Genomic DNA, 17,107 nt, shown 5'->3' with positions numbered 1-17,107 from the left:
GGCATATGTCTGTGTGTGTGTGTATGTCTGTATGTTTTTACCTGCATAGACTTGCAGCAGAGCCAGACTGTAATAAAAAGGGAAGGTCACTGAAATCAAAGTACTTCAAAGCTCCCACGCTTCTCCTCTTGTCAGGCTTTCTCTCTAAGATTAGACAGATCACATAAAACCATTTACCTCGGTGTCTCTGAACACCCGGGTAAACAATGAAATACGATGTTTTCTTTAGAAACGTGGGGAAAGACAGATTGTAAATCCCCCCTGGCACAAAATCCTCCACCCCCACTACATAATGTGCCACTGTGTCTGCTAACTGTCTAACGTGGTAACATGGATGAGGGCACAGCTGGAAGAAAAATGGAAAGACACATACAAAGAGATGGGCGGAGAAGGAGATGAGGCAGTTGGAAGCTGGTTAAACTGGACTGTTTTTGCCCGTATCTGATGTTTTTTTCAGTCAGTCAGACGGATACACACGGGGATGAAATGAGAGACAGACACGCTGAGCAGGGAGGTTAAGGATAAAGAGACGGGCACTGGGACAAAAACAACGGCATTTAATATGAAACAGAATTTCAGAGGTAGCCAACTAGCTTAGTCACCATGACAACAACACACTTAAACCAGCATTTAATTGGTGCTGTCTGCACTTGTCTGTTGTATCTCCATCCACTCCCTCTCTGTGTACACTATATAATTAAACCGTGATTTGTGGGTGTCATGTACCAGCGCAAACTTGCCCACGATATGGTATATGTTATGGCGTTCAGTTTGTAATGTAATACTGTAATATGGATCAGCTTCAGTGCCACGTCAGATTAGGTTTGCATTTTTAGATCAGACCGAAATAGTAATAACTCTCTCGGAAGAGAAAAGGTCGGATATACTGTGCCTGTGCTGAATATGTTGGATATAGGCTATGTCTATTAGACCGAGTGCAGGGTGAGAGTCTTTTTGAAAGCAGTTCGTTCGTAGGTGAGACAGACGGTTGACAGGATTTAGCCACAGGGTTATTAAAAAGTCAGGCAAGGCAGATTGCTAGTAAAGATACAGAGGTTCTGTGTGAGGACAGGGAGGGTATGTTTGTTCCAGCTTGTATTTACATGCAAGAGAGATTGGGTGTCTCATGTTTATCTCGCATCTTACTTAACTCCTAAATGCTGTTGTTACTGGACTTGAGATAATCTCTCTCTCTGTTTCTCAGGCAATGTGATGTCTTTGTTTGAGTGTTTGGCCCACAGGGAACCTTCTCTGTCACATAACCCTTGCATATACTCGAGGATCAAGCTATTAGGATCCAAGCAATCAGAAACGGTTGTTTTGTTGACTATAGCTTGAAGAGTAGTGATGTGATTCACATATCGCTTGAGGCTTGCACACAAAATTCAAGTCAACAGAAGAGGATGTTTTTGCTTTTTGACATTTCACCTCAAGTGTGTCTCATCTCCAGCTTCTGTCCAATCATCTTCTCTTAAGGTTTCAATGTCAGCAGTTGGTGCAATAACTGTTTTTAAGGCGAGCGCACGCCGAAAACATTTGGGAGAAATGGGGAGAATTTAGAGCAAGATGAGACAACTGTGCTGTGGTTAGCAAACGGCAATTTTACTGTTTCTCAAGGTGCAGAGCTCTGAATGTGTCAGGCTCCCCACGGGTTATTTGTCTATTTTCAGAGAACTGTAGGCGGTAAAGAGCAAGTATACAAGCCAGGACAGGATGGAGATGTACTCTTAAGAATGTAACAGCTGCAGTGACAGAGAGGTGCATGCATGAGGAGAGCGAGCACAACAAGCAGATAAGAATCACAGCTCAAGTGGATATGAAGGAGACTGCGTGTATTACAGAGAATATGAGCTATAGATAGACAGATAGATCTTAGAGAGGTTAAAGGGTTAAAGGGCAACTACGCCCTAAATTTGATACAGGTGATTTTTTTTCAACTGTTAGTGTGTGTGTGTTAAAAACATTTATTAACTGGTCAAAATGTAACTCTTTGAACTCCTATGGCCTATTACTAATGCCATAAGGCAAGACTGATACAATTCGTACTGCTAGCTGTAGCCTCAGTTTGTTGCTCTCATACCTTGCTGCTGGTCATGTTAGCATTAGCAAAGCTAAAAAATGACTTTGATGATCGAGAATTATTAATCTGTGACAGCAACCCATGGGTAGTATACTAGTGTATACACTGTATTTAGTTATTAGCTTATAGATATTGAAGGCTGTCAAACCACACAAAAAAAGAAAAGGAAAATACACTTGAGCCTCTTAAAGGGCCATAATCGCATCTCTAGTGGCTGTCAGGGCTCCACCAAACTCTCTGTCTTTCCAGAGTCTGACAGCAGCTTCTCATGGCTGGTGAACTGACTAGCCTACATCAATAGCTCTACATCCTCCTGTTCCAGCAGTGGTCAGTCAGTCCTACAGCTGTTACTATGCTGTTGTATTTTTTGAAATACTGTAGCACAGGCTTATAGCTGAACCTGAAAGTGAAATTACACTCTATTACAAAAGGAGAATGTTTGAATTGATATATTACAGTGTACATATACATATAAACACATACAGTAAGGTGTTTTTGATGTAAAACACCCAGACTCAGCTGTGCATTCCTGTAAAGTGAATTCATTCCCCATGCCTCTTGGGGCATACACACACACACACACATTCTCCCTCCCTCTCTCTCTCTCTCTCTCTCTCTCTCACACACACACACACACACACACACACACACACACATTATCGCTCTCTCTCACTCACACACACTCATGCTGCAGAGTTTTGTGGCCGTGTCTGAGCCTGCAGTTGATAAGATAGGTTTAGGTTGCACGGTTTGCAGGCAGGTACTGTTGTAGCCGTTGACAGGAAACTGAAATGGGCTATGATAGTGCGGCTCCAAATCTCCGTGCCTGGTTGTGTCTGTGTTTGTGGTGGCTGTTTGAACATTTTTTCCCCTTCCCCTCTCCACTCCAGTCAAACCCGGGCCATTTGGTTTCCCAAATTCACTGTTTTCCCTCGATGAATGCTTCTTCTCACTTGTGGACTGAGTGGCCTCTTGTGCTCTGTGTGAATGTGTGTGTGTGCCCCTAAAACGGGTAAGGAGAGAGGAGCCATACTGTAGGCCAGTCTGCATTCTGCCATTTGGCCACCAGACGGGACAGTGGGTCAACTGTACTAACTGGCACTATTGTATTCTGTTGAATGAAGGCCCTGTCACAGACCCACAAACACACTGACCTCGCTCTGTTTTCTATGCAAGTCGCTGGGTTCAAGTGTACTGTTATGCATTATTAATGATATAGGCGCATGTGATTTTCACACATGTAGAACGTGAGAAGTTACATGTGAAAAAAAAACAATTTCATTCACTTTCACTTCATGCTCGTTTTGGAGGCTGTAGTTTGTTGTGATGTTGAAAAAGTTAAGCTGAGATTGGGAAACAGGGAACAGATTACTGAAAATAACTGCTAACCAAGTCCACGATGTCAGAATCACATTATGCTGTCTCCAGTGGTTTCTGCAGCAAGACAAAGCATTTTGTCTTATAGGGCAGTCATTTCCGTAGAGGGTATGAAATACAAATTTATAGTCTACTGAATTGTTACAGGTTTCTTAGATATTCACTGTTCCAGTGTCTTGCAGAAGATAAAATTGTTTTAATTACACAAGAGATTGTGGGGAAGCTGTGGATGCAAGGTCAGGTGTTGCTCCAAATGTCCAATGAATTCATTGCATAACCACAATTATTATGGCTCCTGGTAATACGGTGGAAATAAGCCCCAGTGATACGGTATTATGACTCACAAAGCAAATTCAGATAAACCAAACAGGGGACATTAGATGAAGTGTGTTCACAACAAGAAATAAAGCTCCACTCCTTCTCCTCACTACATGCCCTCAGAAATATGGATTAAAAAGGAGAAATTAAATCCATCACTACCTGCATTCCTGCAGCATTAGTAGGCAAAATGAACCCTGCAACCTGTTTTACATGCAATTTTCTAATTCAGTTTGAGATGTGAAAGGGTGTCATGGTGATGTGCTCCATTAGTCTGTGGGGGTCATAGTCAAACAGCTCGTATGGGTGCGAAGGCTCGCTCTCAGTGAGCCATCCTTAGAAAGAGGGAGATAAAGCAGGGGTTAGCTGAGTGTGTATAGATGACTCACAGTGTGTAGGAGCAGGAAAAATAGATTAGAGTTCTGTGGACCCTCAGGCTTTTTATTTTATCTCGGATCGCAAAAGAGTGACAGAAAGATGCAAAACTAAAGATGAGAAGGGCCACTGCAACGTCTATCTATCTATCTATCTATCTATCTATCTATCTATCTATCTATCTATCTATCTATCTATCTATCTATCTATCTATGTTTTTTCTGTCCTCTGTCACTCTTCACTGTGTGGGTGTATAAAGCATCAGTTAGTCGAGCTTTTACATTGTTCTCAGATGAAGGAAACTGCATTATGGCACAACTCATTACACGCGTGACATGAAGCAAGATGAGGAATACACAAATAGTGGCACAAAGATGATAATGAAAGTGACAGTCTGTGATGTTTTCATCTAAATGTTTTCTTTGATTTTGCTGCTGTTGATAGCTTCATCGAAGGGCCACTCCACCAGTTTCACATGTCGACATCAATTTACCAGCTGGGAGGACGATGGAAATAGTTGAATAACGCCCTCTGTAGCTTTTCCATAATGAGCTTTGTTGACTGAAACGACAAATCTTACTGTAAACAGAAAGCTTTTGAATAAGAGTATAACCTGTATGACGGCTTTATTCAAATTATTTTTGAAAGGGCATTCCACCGACTACACTTAAAGATCAGTACACTCATTGGTCCTCATTTATCAAATGTGCGTAACACATAACAGCTTTGATGTTAGCAGAAGAGTCCTGAGGATGGAACACCTGTTTGTTGGAAAGTATACACCATTACATGTTGGCATGGGAATCTAGGGGCTAAAAGTGAAAGTAAACTCACAAAAAATATAAATACAGCTAGTAAAATTATACTGAAACCCCAGAGGCAGCTAGTCGAACTTTGTTAACACAGATTTTCTTGCAAATATTTCAAGTCTCAAGCCAAACTCAAGATGACTGTAATGATATTACCTGGTTTTGTATTCTCAGACTTACAAAAGATAAGAAAGTTCATCCACTATTATTTAGCCTGAGGATCATTTTTCCCTGCAACAGCCCACATCTCACATAAGGCCCTGGACACATCCAGTCTGCACAGGGCCTCGAACTGTAATGAAAGGTCATTGCAAAACTTTCTCCTTATTTATTTTTTTTTTTTACATCCTCTTGATTGTATTGTTATTAGTACAGGTTGTGTTTTTTTAATCTGCTGGACTCACATGTGATGAAGACTTCCACCGTTTAGTTTTGGTTTTTGGCTCAAACTCTCCTCCTCCCTTGTCCTCTGCTGCCAGTCCTTTTTCGTTTGTCTCTCTCTGTCCTCTGTCTGCACCTTCACCTTCACAGGTGGCAGAGTTAACCTCACTCTTTCTCCACTCAAAGGAGCTACACCCTGATAGAAACCCTCCTTGTTCCTGTTTCTTCCCTCTATTCACTCCTGTGTGCTACAGTATTGTAAGTCTTGTATTTCCACATTTTGTTTCCACATTTTGTATTTCTAACATAAGTGACTACTCTTTGCTTGGCGCTAAAAGAGAATTCAGGAGTTAATGTGTAAGCTGATAGCCACTTTCGCTGAACAGATCAAGCAGAAAACACTATGACAAGGCAATAACACTACAGAAAATTGACTGCATTGTTGTCGCATTTTTTGGTTTACAAAGTGATCTCTGGGTGTTACCGCACAAAAACACCTCAGCAGCGTCCAAAAATCATCTCTCGTTTACCACAGAGTGCACGTTAGCTCTTTATGTAGCGAGGAAAAGACGTTGCAAAAAAACGAAAATAACATCAGAATCTCATGGCGTACCGCTTTAATGGTTAAGACATGAGCTCACTTCTTTCACTGATGAGCTCATGTTGCAGTGTCTTTGATCACCCGTGGCCAAGATGGCTTCTTTTAAACACTCACCCCCCCAACCTGTTCCTTATTGTGCTGACTTAAAATTTTAACCATTCATCCTAGATATCGCTCAGATCAGTTTAGTCACACTGCAGTGGAGGGTGTAAATTTGTTAGTGATGTCATTCTCTTTGCCCTGATGATATCAGTGTTTTTGTGGCGCGAGGGCATTTTAAATCTTTCATTGTAGGCTATATAGATGTGTTCTGCACCCTGCAGACTCTGATTATGTGGCAGTGACTTCATACCACCGCCTCAGTCTCAGAGTGTGCATTGTGTCAATACATCCCACAGGGCATTTCCAGAAAATCACATTTGGAGGACAGAGAACATTTCTGCTGCACTTCATAATGTGTCATAATAAATGCTGGGATTGGAAATCATTGATATGTTGGTGTCGTGTCAGTCCTCAGCTGTTGTTTGCACTCAGTTTCTATATCACAAGGTTGATGTGACAAAACATGTGTACGCTTTTGTGTGTTCGACCGAGGAAAACAGGAGAATCTTACATGATGATACATAACAAACAATGCCACTATATAGAAAAAGAAATAAAAAAAATCTCATATATCTGGGGAAGGAAAACCAGATGAAACACACGGACACAAATGTAGCCTGAGAGGAAGGCGATGTGAGCAGATGAGAGAAAGAGGGATGCTGCCAAATTTGTCAGCGGCAGACGTGGCACGTTGGGCAGAGCTGTCATTCAGCGGTATTCTGGGGCGCTCAGGAGGACTGGATCTACAGCAAGCTGAGAGGTGTGGGAGGGAAGACTGACAAGAGACGGTCTATTCAGAGAGCCTCTCTGTGTTATGACTGAGTGACAGGACACCGAGGTGTGTGAGAGATGTATATTCAAACGATTTAGAAGGACAGTAGTGCTGAGCATGTTGTGTGCTCACGTCAAGCAGATGAGAGTTGTCAAACTCCATTGGATTTTTTTGTTACCTCTCGATGAGAAAAAAGAGAGAGAGAGAGAGAGTGTGTGTGTGTGTGTGTGTGTGTGTGTGTGTGTGTGTGTGTGTGTGTGTGAGAGAACTGTGGCAGGAATGAAGAGAGTAATCTTGCCTATCCCTCACAATACAGAAGACACACATTCACAGCCTCTTCGGTTGCTGTTTGGTGACTTTAGATTGGCCCAATTATGTGCATCAATAATAATCACCATCAATAGGCTCGACTTCGACTCACAACCTTGTCACCAAACAAAAGAGAACGAACGAGGGAAGAAAAAGAAACATGGATGACGAAAAAAAAAACATTCAATGAAGATGGCTGATGAAACTGGGCTGGAAGAGGACTGAAATAGCCTTTGGTGCAGTATGACTAACACTTTAATTGCAGAGGGACAGAGATGTTGCCCTCTATTGTGTGTGTGTGTGTGTGTGTGGGTGTGTGGGTTTGCTTGTCTGCAACATGTCGCTGTTTCCTTGTTTATCTCTAATACAAAGATATTCCATATCATGTAGTTTGCAGCAAATTTGTTTCATGGCTGTGTCTTCCCTGATTTACCTGTCGGCGCATGAGCCTGAGTGTCTTTGTGATGCTGAGATGTCCGTGGAAAAAAAATGAGATGGTGATAAGTTTGTGGTTGTATCCACCAAGGTTAAATTGCAGTTGTTTATTGACCTCCTGTGCAAAAACACACACAGACACGAAGTCTTTTTACACCTACATTTACATTCTCATTGGTGATTAACACCAAAACAGAATCTTTATCATTCTGTTTCTTCCTCTCTCAACATCTGTCCTCTTCATATGAGCTTTTCTACAACCAAATATCTCAGCCTGGAGCTGCAGGTAAATGGCAAGTCTGTTGTGTATATGTCTGTGTGTGTCTGTATGTGTGTGAGTGGAAAGCAGAGAGGTGCGAACCTTGGGACTTGTGTCTTGGCTGTAGAAAATCCCAAAGGAAAGCAATTATCCCTAATTACAGGCAACATATTGCCAATGGGTCTCAGTTGTTATAGCTATTTACCTAAAATACAATGATGAAGCTCTAGCTGCAGGGAAATCTCCACTGAGACAATATTGCAGAAATTTCAAGACTCATCAGTTAATCAGATCTCACACTGAACCAATAAAAGAATATTCATTTTGCATTTTCGGTGAAGCCTCATCACTTCAGTCCCAAACACACACATACTGTTTCTTTCCACAACAAACTCAACTGCAGACTCCACACCATAGTTATCTGGTAGGAAGTGATGCTATCATCTCTTCCTGGCTTTGCATTGGCTTTGTTGGTCCTATATACAATGTATGTGTACATGTGCTTATGTACTGACATGGGTGTGTTCCATTATATAGCATTTGAATGAGATAATCTTTATTGTTTATAGTGACGCCTTCCTCTTTCTCAACAAACAACAACTATCGACCAATCTCCAAATTGCCATGTTTCGCAAAGATCTTAGAATCACTTGTCAGTCACCAACTAAAATCATTTCTTTCACATATTCTGTTTTGAGTCCTCACCAGTCCGGTTTCCGAGCTAAGCATAGCACTGTCACTGCTATTACATCTGTTACTAATGGCATCATAAGTGTGCTGGACAAAGGAAAATATTGCCCTTAAGGGTGTTCTCAGGGATCCATTCTAGGACCCGTATTATTCACAGCCTATATCAATGATATTACATCCACGATAACTAACTGTCACTGAATACAAATATCTAGGCATCTGGTTGGATCAGAAACTTACATAACAAATTCCATATTGACAACCTTGCAGTTAGATTGAAACAAAAATTTGGATATTTCTACAGGAACAAATCTAACTTTCCACTGACTTACAGAAAACGCATAATAGAGGCCCTTTTCACTTTTTTAACATGAATCTGCTCTTGCCCCACTGAACTCAATACATGCTCTCAGATTTATCACTCGGTCCAGTTATTCCACCCATCCCTTCACACTGTATAAGAAAGTAGGATGGGCACCCTTATCAAACAGAAGAGACATACATTACTACCTTTTTATCTATAAAGTTTTAACAGGTTTCACAACTGGCCATCTCAAAATTACCCAACACGCTCAAATGATCTAACACTTCATGTTCCCCGGACAGACTCAGCTTTCGGTAGAACTGCATTCAGTTTCTCTGCTGCTCACACCTGGAACTCTCTGCAATGACCTCTGAAAATAAACTATTTTTTTTGTGATTGTGCTCTATGTGACTGCTGTTTTGATTTGTATGATTGTGATTTATGTGACTGTTATGTGACTGCTGTTTTGATTTGATGTGCTCTCGACGTCATCGGAAACGAGTGTTTACCCTCAATGGCCTTCAAGATCTAAATAAGGGTTAAAGAAAGAAAGAAAGAAAGAGAGACATGAACATGTGACTCTATACTCCATACGATTACATCTCTTATCCAGGGGAATCAACAAAGACAGCAGCACAAAAACCACAGGCTAAACGGATATATGACATGTATTCAATAAAACATGGGGAAAGTAAGGATGGCACGGTGGTGCAGTGGTTAGCATCCTTGCCTCTCTGCAAGTACTGGGTTCGATTTCTGGATGGATTTTGCGTGTTCTCAGGCCCAAAGCCCAAAAATTAGGCAACTTGTAGTGTGTGAATGTGAGTGTGTGTGTGTGTTGTTTGTCTCTATATGCTGGCCCAGATTGGTCCAGAATGCACCCTGCTCTCACCCTATGTCAGCTAGTATTGGCTCCAACCCGCCACCACTCCATGGATAAGTTGAATAAAGGGAACAAGATACCAAGGCACAGTGGTGATTGTAGTCAAACTCTTCTAATGACAATATAACATGTCTTCCAGGTATGTGTACCACTTCCACCATCTTTGTTTAGCATACTAATGTATGCTAATTAGCACCAAGCATAAAAGGTAATTATGATGTCATACATTTTGCAGCTATTCTGTCATTAGCCAACATATTAGACAAATTGGAATTGCTGACCCAATGATAAAGCTGGAGCAAAAGCTAATGGATTACAAGAGTGATTACTATTCATCCTGAAAGGGGCATGGATATCTGTGCCAAATTGCAATTCAATTCATCCAATAATTGTTGAGATATCTTTCTCAAAACCACAATGTAAAACTCATGCTGGCAGTAGATATTAAGAAAGAGTCACCAAAGTTTTGGGGATTCTGGGAACCATAAAAGTCTGGACCAAATTTTGTGACAGTTCATCAAATAATTGTGAGTAATGAACCAATATTGGCATTCAAGCAGATACACTACAAATAAGACAGATGATACAGTTGGACCATTAAAACCTGCGCTGCTCCTACCTTCACTTCTCTCACTTCTCCTCCTGTAAACTTTGTCCAGACGGGCCCCTGGGCAGTGCGGCTCTGTCCACTGCGGGTCTGGAGATCAAGGTGTGGGTCACTGCACCATGAGAAGAGAGATTTCAGTTTTATTTAATTAAAGGGTTCGTTAGGCAGCCTCGAGAAGAGTAATTAAGTGACTTGATGGGTTCACTGGAGCGGTGGTGGGGGTCGTGTGTGGCGGACTGAACAGTGGGTTCAGGATGAGTCAGCAGAAGCACCAGAAGGAAGAGCAGCAGAGTGATGGAGTCACAACAGAAAACAACAGAGACAGTGGAAATATATTCCACAGAGTCCCATTATTGCACTTATTGTGAAAACTTTACATAACAAAACTTCAAATGGCAAAATCCATGGCAACATAATAAGCTCTGCAGGGGCTTATATTAATTCCACCTTCAGATTGTCATTCATAAAAGACAGTCAGTGGGCTGTTCTTCACCACATATGGTTCTGTCTTGTAAAGCTTGAGAAAAAATGTGTGGTTTCTTCTGTTGATCACAGGAGCAGAGCTCATGAGTACAGTTTATTAACTCTAGAAGCAGTTAAACCCACAATGTTCTAGTGAAGCCCAAGGTTTGATCAATATGTGTCCCAAATGCATGTCAGTGTATTTATCTTACGCAAACACAGTAATTGTTTAAAGCAGATATCAGTGGAATGTTTTTGTTAATATAAGTCCTAAATAGTCCTATTTTCCGTCAGCAATCACTTACATGAAGTATTTCAGCCTAAACACGAGTCTCTCCGTCACTCTGCTCTGCTGTAACCCGAGGAGAAAATTTTCCTTGTGGGATACAAGTGTTATCCAATGAGGAGAGAGAACGGCATGAAGGGCTGTGTGTGCAGCCAAGGGATGCGCGTGAATGTGGTGACGTAGCACGAGGACCAATTGATGCCTGACAAGGGCGGGGGCTGCTAACTCATGGTGCGTTCAAAGAAACTCGTACTTTGTGTTTTTCCTTCCTGTGAAGTCATACCAGTTCGATCTGGTACGAGTTCACGGGTCGGAAGTTACGAGTGGCCGTTATAGGGAACTTTCACAGACAACAGGATGGTAAAAACACGAGCTACGGGTTACCTGGAACGCTACCAAGTCGTAGTTGTGACTTGAAGCTGTAACTTACGGTTTCAAAAGCCTGCCTTGAACGCAGCATTAGCCGAAACGGCCGTGAAGCTGATATCTGCTTTAAGGACCAAAAGGGCTGTGAATGTGAAATGCAGAAGTCTGCTATTATTGCCAAGAATGTACAGTATTTGTGATTTAATTCAACAATGTGCTATGAGAATGGATATTCATGAAAATGGCTGAATCAAGAGAAAAAAAACTCAAACTCAAATATCGCTAGTGTGTATTCAAGAATCTGTGAATGTGTTTCTCTCACTACCATCTTCTAGTTTATGTTTATTTCTTGCCCCCCTCCTCCTTCTCTATGTACAAATATATAGATTATTTTCATCACTTTCTACAGCTTCCTCGTTCCTCATCAATCAGGAAATCTGATTGTGGGACAGAGCTTCTATAACGGGCCTGTGATAATCATTCTCACGTTTGGATCAGCCGCGGCCGTCACCTCCAGGTTTGATCTAGTTTTGCCTTCTCCACCCATGCCCAGTAGTGCATGTCTCAATGCCACATCTACTGCAACATGCCACACATGATGATATCATCATCCTGGGGCAAACAGCCAATGAGAACCCACAGGGGGGAGTCAATCACGGGTCATTGCAATAACAACAGCCAATCAGCTCAAGCCAAAAGGCCCGTAACCATGGTGATTAGCCTGGGTTCAAATACGTGCATGTGTGGCAGATGCCCCCCGTGTTGATTCCATATGCACTTGTGTACATAAACTGGCCTGCTGCGTTAGTACTGTACCGTGGGTGGGGATACGCATGAGGGGGCACAGAGCTGTTGAGGTGAACTCACTCATACCACAAACTACCCTATTATGAGCGGTTGTCCTAGTTTTGTAACATATGGCTTATGCATACATAATATGATCCATACATGCATTAGACATGTTTTTTTCTGCAGTTTCTAAAAATGCTTTTCTGTTTGGTAGCAATTCACTTTTTTAAGCCATTGTAACTTATAGCTATGGTAATTACAGTCGTTAGCTCTCCTCTGTATTGTTCTCTGAGAGGATGGATGAGGAGACGTGTGGGTGGCAGTGAAGGGTGAGGGGAGGGGAGGCAAGGACAGCGAGCAAACAGCAGTGCTGAGTAGGAGAAGTACAATGGGCTGTGAGTCAGAGGAAAATGAGGAGAGAGCAGCAGCGAGAGAAACAGAGAGGTATGCTGCTGAGAAAAGGTCAGTGTGTGGAGGGCTTTTTTAAAATGCCAGAAGACTGAGAAAGCTCAGGAATGTTGTGCTCATGCTGTCTCTCTGTGTTATAGCTCTAATGTTCATATCTGGCGAGGTAGGGCTTGGGCAGGTGACTCATGATGCACAGATGAGAGAGGGAGGGGGCGCAACTAGACCGAGGCTCAACATGAAAACGTATTAAAATACGTACAACTGTGATTTCCTATTCCTGGAAAAGGAACAGTGTGTAGGATTTAGTGTCATCTAGAGGAGATGTTGCAGATTGCAACCAACTGAATACACTCCCTTCCACTTCCAGGCTTGAAATAGAACCTATGGTGAACTTCAGGTGATGTGAAAACACGGAGGGCCGTCTTTTGAGCCAATGCTCTGATCTGGGCTACTAGGTCATGAAAACACAACATAGTTTCAACTGATTATAAACTAGTAGAATTGGAAGTTTTACATTTCAGTATTTTCAAATCCCCTAAATGCTACAGCCCATTTTAGTATTAACAGGTAACAATCATTTGAAATTGTGTTTCACATTCACCACAACAAAATTGTTTGACCTCCTCTCTCCTGCTTCCCCATTCATTGATTCTTCTGCCACACTAACATCATGAGGAATCATTTGATTGAACTCCTGACTCCCACGGCTTCACCGTTCTTATTTACATTGTTTGTGAATGATGTGAATTATATGCAACACAACTTTTCATGGCAAACATCAATGCAGACACTGCAGCCATCAATCCTGTTGTTCAAATACACAACTCTTGCATCCTCTGCACTGGTGTGTGGGTCTTGCTCTCAGTCTTTGTTTCATATTTTATCAGAACCACATAGACTAAGGGGCCGGCTGGTTACGGTGCATGACACATGCTCTCTTTCTCTCATGCTTCCTGTCTGCTTCTTCACTACTATCTATCCATCTGTAAAATATATATTACAGACATGTGTGTGCTACTCATTGGATGAGCCAATTCTGGACAGGAGTCATCTGATGGTGGTTGCATTAATTTTTGTAGCAGGGACAAATTGTTAAGTCTATCTGCACAGCTACATGCAGATAGTTTTTCCTCCATCCCAATAGAATGGGGATGATGTGATTTAATTTGTGGTGACCACAGCATTGGAAAATGAGATTTAAAATTCAAACAGTCTTTTCAGAAACACTGCCCCTGTAACTCTAGATAATACACAGAACCTATTGTGGATATTTTTCATTGGAATTAAAAAAAAAAAGCAAAAAACAAAAAAACAACATTGGATAACCAGCCCCCATACAAACTGTAATTTACTGCTATAAGTTGTCCAAATGACCTTGTTGTTACTAGTTACTAGGAATGTTTTTTTCAATGCTGCTAGCACTGCATTTTATTCAGTTTTTCTGTTCTTTGTTCTGGGACATAATAGCAGAAATATTAGATATACAGTATGAATATCAGAATGTCTTGCAACGCCCTTGGATACCACCAGATGTTAGTCAGGAAAAATGTTTTTGTTGATCTTTGTAATTTGGATGAAATTACTTATCAGCAGAAAAACTTCACACTGTGACTCAGAAAAAAAAACCTGTTGATATTCCAGTTCCTGTGATTATGCTGTCAGGACTGTGCACACTGTGTGTGTACAAAAATCTCACAACGAAGATTTCTAAAGTTAACGCTCACAGCAAATTACTGCATAGACAACGTCTTATCAGCAGAGTCTGACAAAGTTTAATGCAAATGCACGCAACAGCAGTGAATACTGTAGGTTAAACCCTGCAGGTTACTAAGCAGCTTAAGTACAAAAGAATGGAGGCTAAGGCAGTAATCCCTGGCACTTGGTATAACAAGATATTCTTTTCTTCCTGAAATGCACACTGCATTATAGGCTCTAAGCCACATTTAAGTGTGAGGGTTTCCTTTAATCATATGCTTTTAATGTTTACTTCTTCTTCTTTTTTTTATCTTTTAACAAACATCTGGATCAGAATATGCTGCTTTTTGCGTTTAAATGTTTGTGGTGCTCAGGAATCTGTTTAGGATGAACTTAATGAACTTAGCGGCTCTTATCTGAGGAGCCGAAACACACAAGATAACTAGTTTATCCCTGCAGTAGATAGCACACGTGCCTCCTTTGATGATAAACTAGAGCACTTGTGGAGATACTTGACTATGACAAAAATGAATTCTGAGTTCATAGGAAGGATGCAGGGCCCACTTCACAGTGCTAGCCTTTCCTCTGTCTTCTCCTTTTGTCTTTTTCCCCATGAATATATAACCTAACCAGAAAAACTGGTTCATCCACATTGGCCAACAAGGTTGAACTCATTTCTGCTTTCAGAGCAGTTCTTACTTCCAGCCAGTGTGTTTGCTTACTAAAAAAAATATCTCATCCATAATTCTGTGGAACAAAATGATGCAATTTTTGGCCACGTGTCAGTTCCTGTCAGCACCACATTTCATGAACAACCCCAGCTCACTTATCTGCTTCGAGAAGACATTTAGTATTTAACATTACAATCTGTAAATCAACTCCTAATTCTTGTTGATTGACTCTAAACTCCACGAAAAACTCAAAAGTCTGCCATTGACTTATTTTCGCAACTATCAGAAACTTCCCCTATGAGAGTAAAGGGACCTTAGCTGTTCTCTTCATATTAATTACATTAGTTTTGTTTTTCCTGATTGTCCTGTCACTTTCAGTTCACCCTTTTTCTGTTCAGCATAACTTTGCCTTTACAAACTATTTTAACCGGCACTGACAAAGTTAATGCTCTTTTTTATTAGTCTTTGATGTATGGAAGAATAAAGAGTAGGCTATATTTTGAAGAAGCTGAAGTGCTGCATCCACAGTCAGCGGGGCCGGTAACAGAAACGTGTGAAGGTTGAGTGTCTCATCCTGCAACTCCTCACCTGGGCGGATGTGTAAAGGCTCAGGGGGCTTGTATGTGGGCCTTCCAGTCAGAGGCTAGTGTCATGTCTGATGGAAGAGGAAGCACCATTTTTTTTCTTTTCTTTTTTTACCAAACAACATGAGGAAACATATAGCTCCTCTAAACAATACAACAGGATAAGCTGCTGCACTTCCTTTATAGAGCAAAATGTGGATTGTCACACCACATGGGGTCTGTGTGATGAATGCTAGCATGGAAATAATATTGAGGTAATAAATGATGGTAATTATGATAATGGCCTTAATGCGGATTGTTTTGAGAAATGCAGATGTCGCTGGTGATGACATTACAGTAATATTACTGTGGATTTATGTGGGAGTCATTTGTCAGAGTGGAAGACGTCAAAGTCTTGTTTCTGATCTTTATTTATGTAAGAATAAAGATTAAAGCAATAAGGACACATGATTCTTAGATGTATTTTGCCCATTTATCTATCTACAGGCTGTGTAAAGCTGTGTGTTATCTCTGTCTATGTCCATGTAATTGTCCATGTGTGTGTGAGACATTAATTAAATCCTGTGTTTTGGCTGCATTTATCCATCTGAGCACTAGCATCATGTCTACCTGAAAATCTTGGTACTTTTACGATCATAACAGAAAGAGATGACATTTGTTCTTTTGTTATAAGATCATGACTTGTGAACGGAAACTATTAAATTAAATAATCTATTTTGAAGTGTTAGGTTAAAGAGACCTTAGAACTTCTGAGGTCTCTTTAACCTAACAGTGATTGGTGAGCAGGACAATTGCGCCCCTTAGCGGCAAAATAGGCGAATCACTGGCACGCAAGCCATGAAACAGGTGGCACTTGCTTGGAGCCTGATCACTTATTTACACCAGAAACCTACCTGTAAAACTATTTTAAAAATGATCACCGAGTAGTTTTCCGTGGGTTAAAAAAATCCAGCCGCTGAAAGATTGCTCCCTATGCGCGGATGTTTTGGGCAACATGTTTCGCAATCTTAAAATTTTCCGAATTAATAACGGCCGCAATTTACACAACATATAGAAAGGCGATACACCCTTAATTGTCTGATACTTACCCAATCATTGGTAGAGGAGTCTGAAAATGTCACTGCAAAACACACATGAATCACAGAGACATTAGTAAACCTAAGTGTTGTAGTGATTTCCAGTTGCAGCAGCGTCTTTCACCACAAGATGGCACACAACAGCAGTCGGGCAATTGATTTCTCCTCATCAGAGCAGGTTTTAAAACTTATACAAAGTTGTACAAAGTTTAAAATTGGCTTTTCTTGATCTACTTATGATAGGCAAATAGGCTGTAGGTCTGTGGCCTACTAATCACTGATATGAAATAGGCTAAATGACTAACTCAAATACAAAAACATGTTAAACTGTGATATCATTAAACATATATTAAACCCAATCAATAAAAAAACATCCGTCCCACTTGTTTTCTCTGGACTCCACTTTGTCTGACACATGACTGGCTTCGGATACACAGGTGGGTTCCTGGGAACTTGGCATAGCTGGTT

Source organism: Trachurus trachurus, assembly GCF_905171665.1.
Source record: "Trachurus trachurus genome assembly, chromosome: 13".
NCBI classification, from domain to species: domain Eukaryota; kingdom Metazoa; phylum Chordata; class Actinopteri; order Carangiformes; family Carangidae; genus Trachurus; species Trachurus trachurus.
The sequence above is the reverse complement of the archived record's forward strand: the minus strand, read 5'-3'. Positions refer to the sequence as shown.